This window comes from Panicum virgatum, chromosome 4K, assembly GCF_016808335.1.
Source record: "Panicum virgatum strain AP13 chromosome 4K, P.virgatum_v5, whole genome shotgun sequence".
NCBI classification, from domain to species: domain Eukaryota; kingdom Viridiplantae; phylum Streptophyta; class Magnoliopsida; order Poales; family Poaceae; genus Panicum; species Panicum virgatum.
In genome coordinates this window covers 5,833,711-5,845,693 of record NC_053139.1, presented here as the reverse complement: position 1 = coordinate 5,845,693, position 11,983 = coordinate 5,833,711, and the positions used below count along the sequence as shown (strand labels likewise).

Genomic DNA, 11,983 nt, shown 5'->3' with positions numbered 1-11,983 from the left:
ACCGACATAGCCGACACCCAGCCGTGGTCACGCCCCAGCCCGGCCGCACAAACCCTCGGGCCCTGACCCCAATGGTCTGTACCCGTAAACCATCCCTGCGACCGTCAGGCTAACCAGTGGGATTAGGCAAAGTCCGGCCCATACCGGAACCTGTGGTCGTACTAAAGTAAGCTAGGTGAGATGTCAAAACAACTCTGTCCTTATGGTTCACCAGGGCAGCAACCATCCCTCAACATGTCAACTCGAGCCTACCACCACGGTAGCACTCACCTGCCAGTCTACCACCACGGTAGCGCCGGCTCCAACATACCCAGCTGCCCTAGCCTCAGCCAAAACCCTTCATATCCTAGTCTCAACTCTGGATATGCATAACTACTCATATGCATGTAAGAGCACACTCAATCACTCAAGTTCCGGTATATGTAATCGATTCTCAACCAGGGCTACAACTAGACGTCCTCACATGGATGCAACCGCTCACGTAGGGGTCGATGAAACTTGCCTTCGCTTGCGTATGCGTCGGCGGCGGTGATTTCCTGCTCGCGGTCCGGGTCTTCTGGCTCCTTGGCAGGCTCCTCCTCGGTCATTCCGTGATCTACGGGCGAAAACGGCACAACCGGCAAAGAAACACAAGCAAGCAATAAAATAAGCTCAAATGGAGATGAAAATAGGAGGAATAGATAATATATGATTTGAGAAGAGTTTAGGAAAAAGAGTTACGTGAAAAGGAGTTGATATGAAGAAGATATTGAGTTTACAGTATTGATTGGTAGAATGATTTGGATTAAGTGCTCACGGCCTGGTGGGTGTTTTGGGCCTTTATTAGTGTTGTGGAGTTAATGGTCGGGGGAGCTGCCTGCCATCTCACCTTGGCGCGGAATAGCTCGAGGAAGAGGGCCAATTGTTGGAGCTTCGTCTCGTGAGTGAGCTGGGCTCGGGAGGAGTGGTTCAGCTAGCGGAGCGAAGCGGCTCGGTGTGCTTGGACTGGTGACAGGGCTCGTCACGGTCTCGTTCCTTTTATAGGTGAGGAGAGCAGCAGCGGCGTTGCGCAGGGACGGGCGATGGCGTGGGCTGCAGTAACTCGTCGTCAACGCGAATAGTGGCAGCACTGAAGGCGCGAGCGCCGAGGTGGCAAAGCCGGCGAGGGCGCTGCAGCGGCGTGGACGAGGTGGGGACGTGGCGGTGGGCGACACGGCGTGGTGCCGGTGGCAGTGCGCGGTCCCGTCGTGGGGCCGGCGTGTCGCGCGTGCGCGAGCGAGAGCGAGCGGGTGAGGCGGTTCGGGGGAAAAAATCTCGGTCGGCACTGTGCGTTGCGACCCAGATTTATAGCGAGGTGGGTGCTGACATGACGGGTCATTTTAAGGTCAATGGTGTGGGTACCCTGTGGCTTCCTGGGAATGATGAAGTTATGGCAAAGGAGGTAGGCGCTGTCATGATCATCTGGGAATTATGACATGGTACGGTGACTTGAGAGGCTTTTATGGAAAGAGACGAGATGATTTTTGTCGTAGGTGCAAGCATGCGTATGCTGGTTACTTGGAGAGAACGAATGTACTAACGCAAGACAAGAGTATAAAATAGTTTACCTAATAGTTATGTAATACCTCGTATAACGTTAGTATTATTTTACGTTACTAGTTTAATTGCAACATAAGTTTTATTTTAGTGATTGTTGTAAATTGAGGTGACCCTACTAAGTTCAGGATCTACACCAACTCACTTCAGAGTCGGTCGGTTTCTTGTTACTTAGTGTACCGGGTACTTTTGACGGCAGAGCCGCCTTTTGCTTCCGGGAGGCAGAGCCTACCAACAGATGAAGCTGGCTTCCGGGTGGCAGAGCCAACCTTCGATGAAGCCCAGACCCATTTGTGATCCCGGGTGACAGAGCCAACCTTCGATGGATCACAACTTATACACTAAGTGCTAAGCTTAATCGGGAGACTAATACTTATAAAGACGCTTACCTTATTGGAGCAACAAAGGAACACACACCTAGCACACTCTATCTATGCTCACTTCTACCATGCGTTTGGATGTGTGTGAGATGGAGTGAAGTAGTATGTCATGGCAAGGGGGCACCCTCCTTATATAGGCACACATACCCCTTTGGATGAGTGACATATGTCACACTCTAGAAAGTTCCCTACAAATATCTAACTTCCCTACAAATATCTATTTCTAGAAAATTCTAAATTTTACCATGACAAGAAAATATCCAAATTTCATGTCTTCTTATAATTCTTGTGAAACATTCTAGAATCTTGTCATGGTGAACAAAATTATGCCATTTTCATACTGTTCTTGCTCTCTATTTGAACATCTAAGAAGCTTAAGATTCCAACACCCGGCATGAAGACCGACGGGCTCACCCTCCTGGGGCTCGGCCTCGTGCACCCGCGCGCCGTGTACCGCTGCTACAACGAGCTCCACGCGTACCTCGCCGCCGCCGGCGTCGACGGCGTCAAGGTGGACGTGCAGTGCATCCTCGAGACGCTCGGCGCCGGCCACGGCGGCCGCGTGCAGCTCACCAGGCAGTACCACCAGGCGCTCGACGCCTCCATTGCCAAGAACTTCCCGGAGAACGGCATCATCGCTTGCATGAGCCACAACACCGACGCCCTCTACTGGTACGCGATCCGACCCGTCCGCTTCTACGATTCCAACCCTGAAACTGTCACCGGTTAATGTGATCGTGATGTGATTGTGACCAATGCGCAGCTCCAAGCAGACGGCGGTGGTGAGGGCGTCGGATGATTTCTACCCGAGGGACCCCGTCTCGCACACGATCCACATCGCTTCGGTGGCGTACAACAGCGTGTTCCTCGGCGAGTTCATGCTGCCGAACTGGGACATGTTCCACTCCCTCCACCCGGCCGGCGACTACCACGGCTCGGCCCGTGCGATCAGCGGCGGCCCTGTCTATGTCAGGTTGCCAATTCATTCTATTCATGTGAAATTGGAATGCTTTGACCGATGAAACCTACAACTGAAATGTGTTTCTGGTGTTGAATTTGCAGTGATGCCCCAGGGAAGCACAACTTCGAGCTGCTGAAGAAGATTGTCTTGCCTGACGGCTCCATTCTTCGCGCACGTCTGCCAGGCCGGCCGACCAAGGACTGCCTGTTCACCGACTCGGCACGCGACGGCGTCAGGTGAGCTCGATCCCAATTTTCTGCAGTTCTGATCTGTTCATAGGAGCAGATGTTGTTGGGAACATGTGTTCTGACAATGCCGTGATGGCTTGGCATCCTTGCCGCAGCTTGCTCAAGATATGAAACATGAACAAGTTCACCGGCGTGCTGGGCGTGTACAACCGCCAGGGCGCGGCGTGGAGCTCCGTGGAGAAGAAGAACATCTTCCACCAGACCGGCACCGAGGCCCTGACCTGCGGCGTCAAGGGCAGCGACGTCCATCACATCTCCGAGGCCTCCACGGACCCTGAGTGGAACGGCGACTGTGCTGTGTACCGCCATGCCAGTGGCGACCTTGTCCTCCTTCCGAACGGCGCGGCATTGCCCATCTCTCTGAAGGTCCTGGAGCACGACATACTCACCGTGTCACCGATCAAGGTCCGTGCTCAATTTCTCCACCAAACTCTGTTATACGAATGTGACATGTATTTTTGGCAAAAATGTTTCGCAATTGTGAACTCAAGGATGAAAGTTGAAACTCTGGATTCTTTTATTGCAGGACTTGGCACCTGGTTTCAGATTCGCCCCCATTGGTCTGGTCGACATGTTCAACAGCGGCGGCGCGGTGGACGGCTTGACCTACCACCTCCTCGACGGCTCAAAGCTGCTCGACGGCAATGGCTCCACCTCTGGCTCTGAGGCTGTCGGATTGGTGTGCATGGAAGTGAGGGGTTGCGGAAGGTTCGGAGCCTACTCTTCAGTGAGGCCAAGAAAGTGCATGATGGGTTCATCTGAGCTGGAGTTCTCCTATGATTCTTCCTCCGGTCTGGTGACGCTGCAGCTGGAGGCCATGCCCAAGGAGAGGGTTCACAAGATTGTTGTTGAGCTGTAGGGTGGTACTGGTAGCATCGGTGCATCAGAAATCCAAAGTATTTTGCCATGATTGGTCCTTCCACTGATGATTAACCACTCTGATAGCAAACCTGATTCTTGATTCAATTGGAAGGAATATACTCGCATAATGTCTGATACTCAGGCACTCAGCTAGCCTGGACTCTGAACAGCTGGCCTTCAGAACTGTATTCTCATTCACGGCTTATCTCTGAACCTTTCAGTACTGCATACGAGTAGCAGGCCATTGCTATTGCTCTGCGTCTAGAATGCCGTACTGTCAGGAAAATGTTAACAAACCTCTCAATTGTACACCAGATCACTCCAACATTGCATGGTACAAATAACTGATAAAGTGATGATACAAACTGAGGCTCTGTTTAGACCCTATTTAGTTCGCGATAATGTTTGGGTTTTGACACCGTAGCACTTTTGTTGTTATTTGACAATTAATGTGTCGGTACCCTGTAGCAGGGATACCCACTCCTACTGCAGCAAGGCAGGACCTGCGTAGTTATCCGTAACTATGCCCAAAGGACGGAGCAGCCGGGCCCCACGGGTCAAGCCTTTGCCTCACCAGGCCAACGGCTCCGGACCCGTTCCCCGCTTGGGGGCGGGTCCGGAGACGCCACGTGTCCCTGAGGAAAGGAAGCACCGAGCAGACAGCCGAGGCCTCGGACCCCCCCCCCCCCATAGGGGTCTGGGACCTCCCGCGTCCATCCGGACCTCCCACGCGGTAGAATCAACATACCGCCGGGGGGTCCGGAGCCGCCGCGTGTCTCGAAGGCATGGGCGCGGGCTCGTGCGCGAGCCTTCCGAGGGAAGACTCGCCCACCCACCGCATTCAATGCGGGTGGTTGAGGCGTGCTCTGCCGCCGCGGCACGCGGGGGCAGCCTTTGTCAGGCCTCACTGTGCACCGTGTATTACCAAGGTATACAGTGCAGCCGCCTGCGTCGCACCCACGCAGAACCCGTCTGCTGCATTAATTGCATACGACGGCACGACACTTTTCCATCATGCCGCCTACGCCGCAAGCTACGCGGCCCGTTCAGCTACGTGACAGGCGACGCCGCTAGCTACGCCTGGCACCGTTCAGACAAGACAGCGCCTGGACATGCTGAACGGGGGACTCCAGGAGCAGGCAAGGGAACCCAGGAGAGAGATCTCCTTCGCCTGCAACGCCATAATCTATGAATAGCACATTATTTTATACTGCACCGGTTGGGCCCACCTGTCGGGGATCCAACGGTCATTTACGCGCCTCCCTTGAGATATAAAAGGATAGCGCTCGCTATACACGATAAGCTCTCAGAAGCACTCTAGAGCACACTCGGACACACGCTGGGCTCAGCTCCAAGCTGATCCAGACTCAAGCAATACAACACACAGTGGACATAGGGTATTACGCTCCGGCGGCCCGAACCACTCTAATCTTGCTGTTAGGGATGGCAATGGGTACCCGAAACCCGAGTACCCGATGGGTTTTACCCGATAAGAAGGCGGGTATGGAATGATTTTTCTACCCGTGGGTATATTATTGGACAAAATCCTATACCCATTGGGTATGGCGGGTACGGGTGTGGGTTTATACTACCCATACCCGCCTACCCGTGGGTAAGAAATACCCGCAGGAAAAACAAATGAGCCTAAGTATCTAACTCATTTTAGCCCATATGACCTATGAATTTAGCTCAAATCCAATTAAACCCTCCTAGTATATATATTGTTGAACCCTCTCTAACTCATGTTAACCCATATGAGCCATTAACTTGTTGAAATGAAGCTTGTAATGATTTATTTTTCATGTGAATGTCTAATATTTATATGTAATACTCGGGTATGATTTCGGGTGTGGGTTACCCGACGGGTAAAAATTACCCGACGGGTACGGGTATGGAATCATTTTCTTACCTGTATGCGGGTACGGGTAACCCGACGGGTAAAATTTAATCCTAACGGGTACGGGTATGGGTGGCCACTACCCGACGGGTATATACCCGTTGCCATCCCTACTTGCTGTGCTCATCATGTTCTTGAGCGAGGTCAAACTAGTCGCTAGCTACCCCCGAGTATCCACCCTCTGGGCTTAGGCGGGTGCATTCCACCACCTGGCTGTGGTTTGCCACACCACGACATTTGGCGCGCCAGGTAGGGGCCAGCTGGTTTCGGTTCATCTCTTGCTCGTCTCCATGGTTCGCGTGGACGATGTGGAGATGACGGAGGGTGTGGCGTCCTCCACGCCGCACGCCTCTCGCGTTCCTGCTCCAGGGGCGACCGTGCCTGTGGAGTAGCCACCGTCGGCGGCGGCACGTGCTGCCCGTCGGCAAGAGTCAGGGCGCCCGTCGAGGGCCCCCTCACAAGCTGCGAGCGGTGGAGCGCTGGCGGCGGCTAGGGAGTTGCTTCGCAACCCCCCGGCTGCTGCTGCCTCGCCAGACGCCCTGAGACAGTGGCGGGACGACGTTGTAGCAGCACCGTCCAAATTAAACCGGCTTAAATGCACTAACCATCATCTTAATACTTAATCAAGTCACTGTGCACTTAAAACGGTGTAATCTGACAGGCTGTCGGGTAAAATCCCGATTAAACTACTGTACTCCAGGATCACAATTGCACTTAGACCCGTACGAAGACGAGCACAGGTGATACCAGCATACAAAAATCTTCAAATTAATTTACAACACATGTTTTACATAAAAGGTTCGAATACAAACGACAGAGTTCAAAAACACAGCGGAAGGTTAAAAACTGAGTTCAAAATACAATACGATAACCACGACGATGATAAAAGGTGAGCTCCACATCCTGCCCACCGATGTGACGCCAACCTGCCCAAGCTTCACGGGGAAGACGGGGCCCACTCGACGGTCCACCCAGGAGGAAGCGGCTATACAATCCAGGACGCACATACCTCCTCGAAGTCAGCGGGAACGCAACCTGCTAAAAGGGTTACAACAACAACCCTGAGTATACTAATACTCAGCAAGGCTTACCCGACTTTGGGTATACTTAGCCCATTACCTAGACATGCATTGTTTTTTGGCTCTGGAGTTCTTTTGCTGAAAGGCTACTAGAAGTGAATCCTTACTTTCAATATTTTAGCTCCATTTAGTACAGCGAGTATTAACTAAATTCGCCTAACATCTAGAGCACACATGGTGGAGCAGATTATTCTTCAGTAACTCACAACACAACCATTTCCATTCCGTTCTCATTCCACTTTCTTACTACGATGTGACAAAGTGACCAAGGTTCTCTTAACCGAGAGAGACGGCGAATCGATCCGATTTAACCTTACAAGGCGGACCTAACTCACACGACACGTGAAAACCCCGTCGGGCCACACACGTCAACTGTTCCCATCATCACCCCGACGTCTGAATCACGCCTGCCAAAACCTGGGTGAAGGGTCCCTCACGGCGAACTCCCAGAGAACCCGGAGGCGACATACAATCCAACACCCGCCATCATCCCACTCCCAGAATAGCAGGTCGCGATTCAAAGTATCGTTGTAATTCAGGTAATTAACTTACCGGTTTCGACTATCTCCTACTTCCGGCATGTGGTTAGTACTGTTCAAACTCAGTCAGCACTGCCAACAACGGTACGGTCCTCAATCGACACAGGCGGAGATTTCTTTTCAACCATTCCATACCAAAACCAACTCATTTCCGCCCGGTCTCCATTTCTCTTTACTCAACAATTCATTTCAAGCCATAACTAAGTAAAATCAAGGTCCTAAAACTCGCGAGTGACAGTAATCACTCGACTTTTACCGAAATCCTACTTAGCAGGGCATTGCTAACGATACCTGCACACTAGTATGGACTCACAGGTACCTAGGGAGAACATGCATACTAGGGTTTCATATAACTCCTAAAACTTAAATGCACAAAATACTTAAATAAACATTGAATAATTTAAATTATGGTATGCTCCGGGGCTTGCCTTGCAGGTCAGCGGGGTTAACGAGATCTGCTGGAGCGTGCTCAATGGCGTCCTCCTGCTGCTCTTCTGCTCGTGGCTCCCGGACCGGCTCAGCAACTAGCTCATGGACAGCTTCGTTCGCGGCGTCTACACGAATAAAAATATGCCATGCAACAGTTAGGACACAGTGCGATGCATGAGTGCTTATGATGCGATGAAAAGATCAACTCATTTTAGCCTGAAGTGTTTCCTTCCAAAAACAACTACTAACTTTGCTTAGAGCAGCATGGATTAAAACCGAGACTTGCTTTGCTAAGGTTACACATGCATGAAACAAATTAACTACCACATTAAATAAGGAAAAGAGCATAGCTAGTGCAAATTATAAGTAAAAACCTAACTTGCATACATGATCCAGCAACAAATTAACCAGCTCAACGTGAAAGCAATATGGCATGACACCCAAATTTTCCAATATCTACTGCTACTAACAAAGCATTAAAACAACCCTAGCAAGGTAAACGAAATATAATTAGATCTACACAAAAGTGTACAACACTAGCACCTGAAATTTTTATAGTGGATTACACATGAAAGTATACAACACTAGCACCTGAAATTTTTATAGTGGATTACACATGCAAGGATTAAGCCACTGCAAATTTTTCATAATTTTTAGAGCAACAGAACAAGTGGTACAAAATAAACTAGGTTAAACACAAACTGAATTTTCATCAGAGCAAAATTGACAATTCACATGAACAACTATTTTTCCTCTGAAGATCTTGATTTTAGAAACCTAACAAAATCTACTTGGCATTTTTCGCATATTTCTGTGAATTTCTATGCAATTAAGAATTTACAGCCGAAATAAAGGAATAAACACATAAAAGAGAGGGGTGGCTGACAGCCGGGCCCCACATGGCAGTGGGCGCCGGCCCAGCTCCCGCTCACCTCTTCCTCTGCTCTGCCCTGCGTGGGCCAGCGCCGTGGCCGGCGTGGCGGCCAGGCACCGCGGCGGTGGCGCGTCCTGGCCGGGCAGCGGCTCGCCAGCGGCGCGGCCTGGCCCGCCCGCGGCCCAGGCAGCCCGGCGAAGCCGGCGCCCGCGGCGGCGCAGGGGGCACACGCGCAGCGCGGCTAGCGGCGGCGCAGGGGCAGGGCAACAGCGGCGGCGGCGTTCCGGCCCGGTCAGGGCCGGCCAGCGGCGGAGGCGGGCGGCAGCGCGGCCAGGGGGTCTAGGCGGCCCTAGGGTGCGCGGCAGCGGTGCGCGAGCTGGCGCAGTGAGGGCCGGTGGCGTACGCAGTGGGGGCGGCGCACGGTCACGGTGGTGCGGCGTCGATTCGGCGGCGGTGGCGCCGAAATCAAGTGGGGAAGGGGTCGGGGAGTAGGAGTAGGCCGCGATTGAGCTCACCGCGGTTCGATTTGAGGCGGAGGATGGCCGGAAGAGGTAGCTCAACGTGGAGGGCGGAGCTCGGCGTGGAGCTTCAACGTTGAACGGCGTCTGCAGGTTCGATTCGGCCGGCATAGGGCACGGCCGAGCTCCTGGAAGGGCGGAGCGGATTCGGGGCGAGGTGCAGTAGCTTGGGGCGCGAAGAAACGGGGCGGGGCGGCGAGGGTTGGCCGGCGTGGCGTCGACGGTGAGCTCTGCTCGACCTAACTCCGCGCGAGCCCAAGGATGAGGACGGAAGGGAAAGACGGGACAGGACGAGAAGGTTCGAGGGCACCCGCGTGGCTAAGAGCAGCGCTCAGACGCCGAGGTCGGGGCGCGATCGCCGACGCGTGGCGTCGCTCGCCGGTGGGCAGCGGCGGTATGGGCGTCGGGGGCGTCACAGTGCCGAGCAGGAGTTCCTCTGTTCACTCGTTTAAATGATTTTAGCCCGAGTTTGACAAGTTGAAACTCCAAATTTCATATGGGAACATGAAATTTGGCCAAAACAAAAGTTGTAGAGGAAAAGAAGATCTACAACTTTCATTTTGGGCGAAAGTTGATTTGGAGCTCGGATCGATGATAAAAACGAGATTGAAAATGGCTAAGTAGATGTTTACTAAACGAACGCGATTAGCGCTAACGACGAACTTGAGTCCACGATTAGCGAATTAACTCGGGATTAGCGAGCATGATTAACACAGGGGTGTTACAGACGTCGACCGTCTCCTTCATCTGGCTCAGGCCTCCCCCAGTTCTGCAAAGTCTGGGCAACAACCTCCGCCTGGCAATGCGGTGGTACCTTACCACCGGCGCCAGGGGGGTGCGTCGGCGTCCGTGCGCTCCCCCACAGTGAGGGGTGTGCGGACAGAAGACCTACGGGCGAAGCTCAACCGCAGGTGCGCGGGTGAGGACGCCCGCATCTCCATGGAGAGGGCGCGAGTGCGCCGTCTCAACATTGAGGGCCGCAACCTCAATGCTGATTTGGACGTGGTGGCACCCAAGCCTCCGGTGAACGCCCGGATACAGGCGGGCACCTCGGTGGCTGGGGTGGGCTGCACTGCGCTGGCAGATCACCTCCGCGTAGTGGCATGGCCGTCCAAGTTCTGCCCACACCTGCCGGAGAAGTACGACGGTACCACTAACCCGTCGGAATTCCTGCAGGTGTATGTTACCGCCATCACAACAGCTGGTGGTAACAACGCCGTCATGGCAAGCTACTTTCTTGTAGCCTTGACCGGGCCAGCCCGGACTTGGCTCATGAATCTTACTCCCGGGACGATCCAGTCCTGGGAGGAGCTCTGTGCAAGGTTAACAGCGAACTTCGCCAGTGCTTACCAGCAGCATGGTGTGGAGGCACACCTCCACGCTATGAGGTAGAAACCCGGAGAGACGCTCCGGGCCTTCATCTTGCGCTCCACCAAGGTACGGGGTACCATAACTCGTATCTCCGATGCATCTATTATCACTGCTTTCTGACAGGGGTTGCGTGACGAGAAGATGCTCGAGAAGCTGGCAACGCACGAGGTGGAAAGCGTTACCACGCTTTTCTCCCTGGCAGACAAGTGTGCCAGGGCCGCTGAGGGCCGCGCATGGCACTCATCCCCCCAAGACGGAGACACCAAAGCTGGTGGCTCCGGAGCTACCACTCAGGGCGGTGGCAAGAAGAAGAAGAACAAGAACCGGAGTCGCGGGGAGTCACATCCTGGCGGACCAGCCATTGCAGCAGCGGCGCCAGCTGCGGCACCAGCTACTGCGGCAGCGGCTATGGGCCAGAATGCGCATGGCAAGCGTCCGCGCCCGCAAGGTGGCAGCGGAGGTTCATGCCCAGGGCATCCCACCGCACGCCACAGCTCCGCTGACTGCCGCGAGATCCAGAAGCTCGCGAAGCGGGTTAGTGGGCGACGTGAGCAGTCCTCCAAGGATGGCTCACCCCCTCCTCGCCAGAGGCCTGGCAAGGAGAAAGCCTCCGACAGCGGTGCTGCTGCTGGGGAGAAGGAGCTGGGGTACCAATCCCCCGCTCGGGAACTGAAGGGCGTGTACCAAGACGACAACTCCGACTCCGACGACGGCGACTGCCGCAAGAAGCTATACGTAATGTACGGTGGAAGCTGGGAGCTTGTCTCCCGGCGGGACGTGAAGACCCTTTGCCAAGAGGTCCTTTCGGTGAAGCCGGGGGTCCCGAAGGCGGCGCCGCACCAAAGGTGGATGAACACCACCATCTCCTTCAGGCCATCCGACTGCCCGGAGAATATGGCGGGGGCCGGTGTACTACCTCTAATCACTGCCCCTGTCATATCCAACGTGAGGCTCTATCACGTGCTTATCGATGGTGGGGCTGGCCTCAACGTCATCAGCTATGCAGCGTTCAAGCAGCTGCAGATCCCGGAGTCCAAGCTGACTCACTCTCGCCCTTTCTCTGGAGTGGGCCCACATCCGGTGTTCCCTCTGGGGAGCATCACACTGCCGGTCACGTTCGGGACCGAGGAAAACTTCCGCACAGAGAGCGTTCAGTTCGATGTTGCGGAGGTGAACCTCCCGTTCAATGCCATCATTGGCCGGCCGACACTCTACCGCTTCATGGCCATTGCCCATTACGGGTATTTGGTC

The 11,983-nt window shown here is 54.0% G+C and overlaps 1 pseudogene; it reads left to right on the top strand.

Annotated features, from left to right (window-relative positions):
* The first annotated feature begins 2,349 nt into the window (after window positions 1–2,349).
* Window positions 2,350–4,174, top strand: LOC120702763 (annotated as a pseudogene).
* Window positions 4,175–11,983: the final 7,809 nt, after the last annotated feature.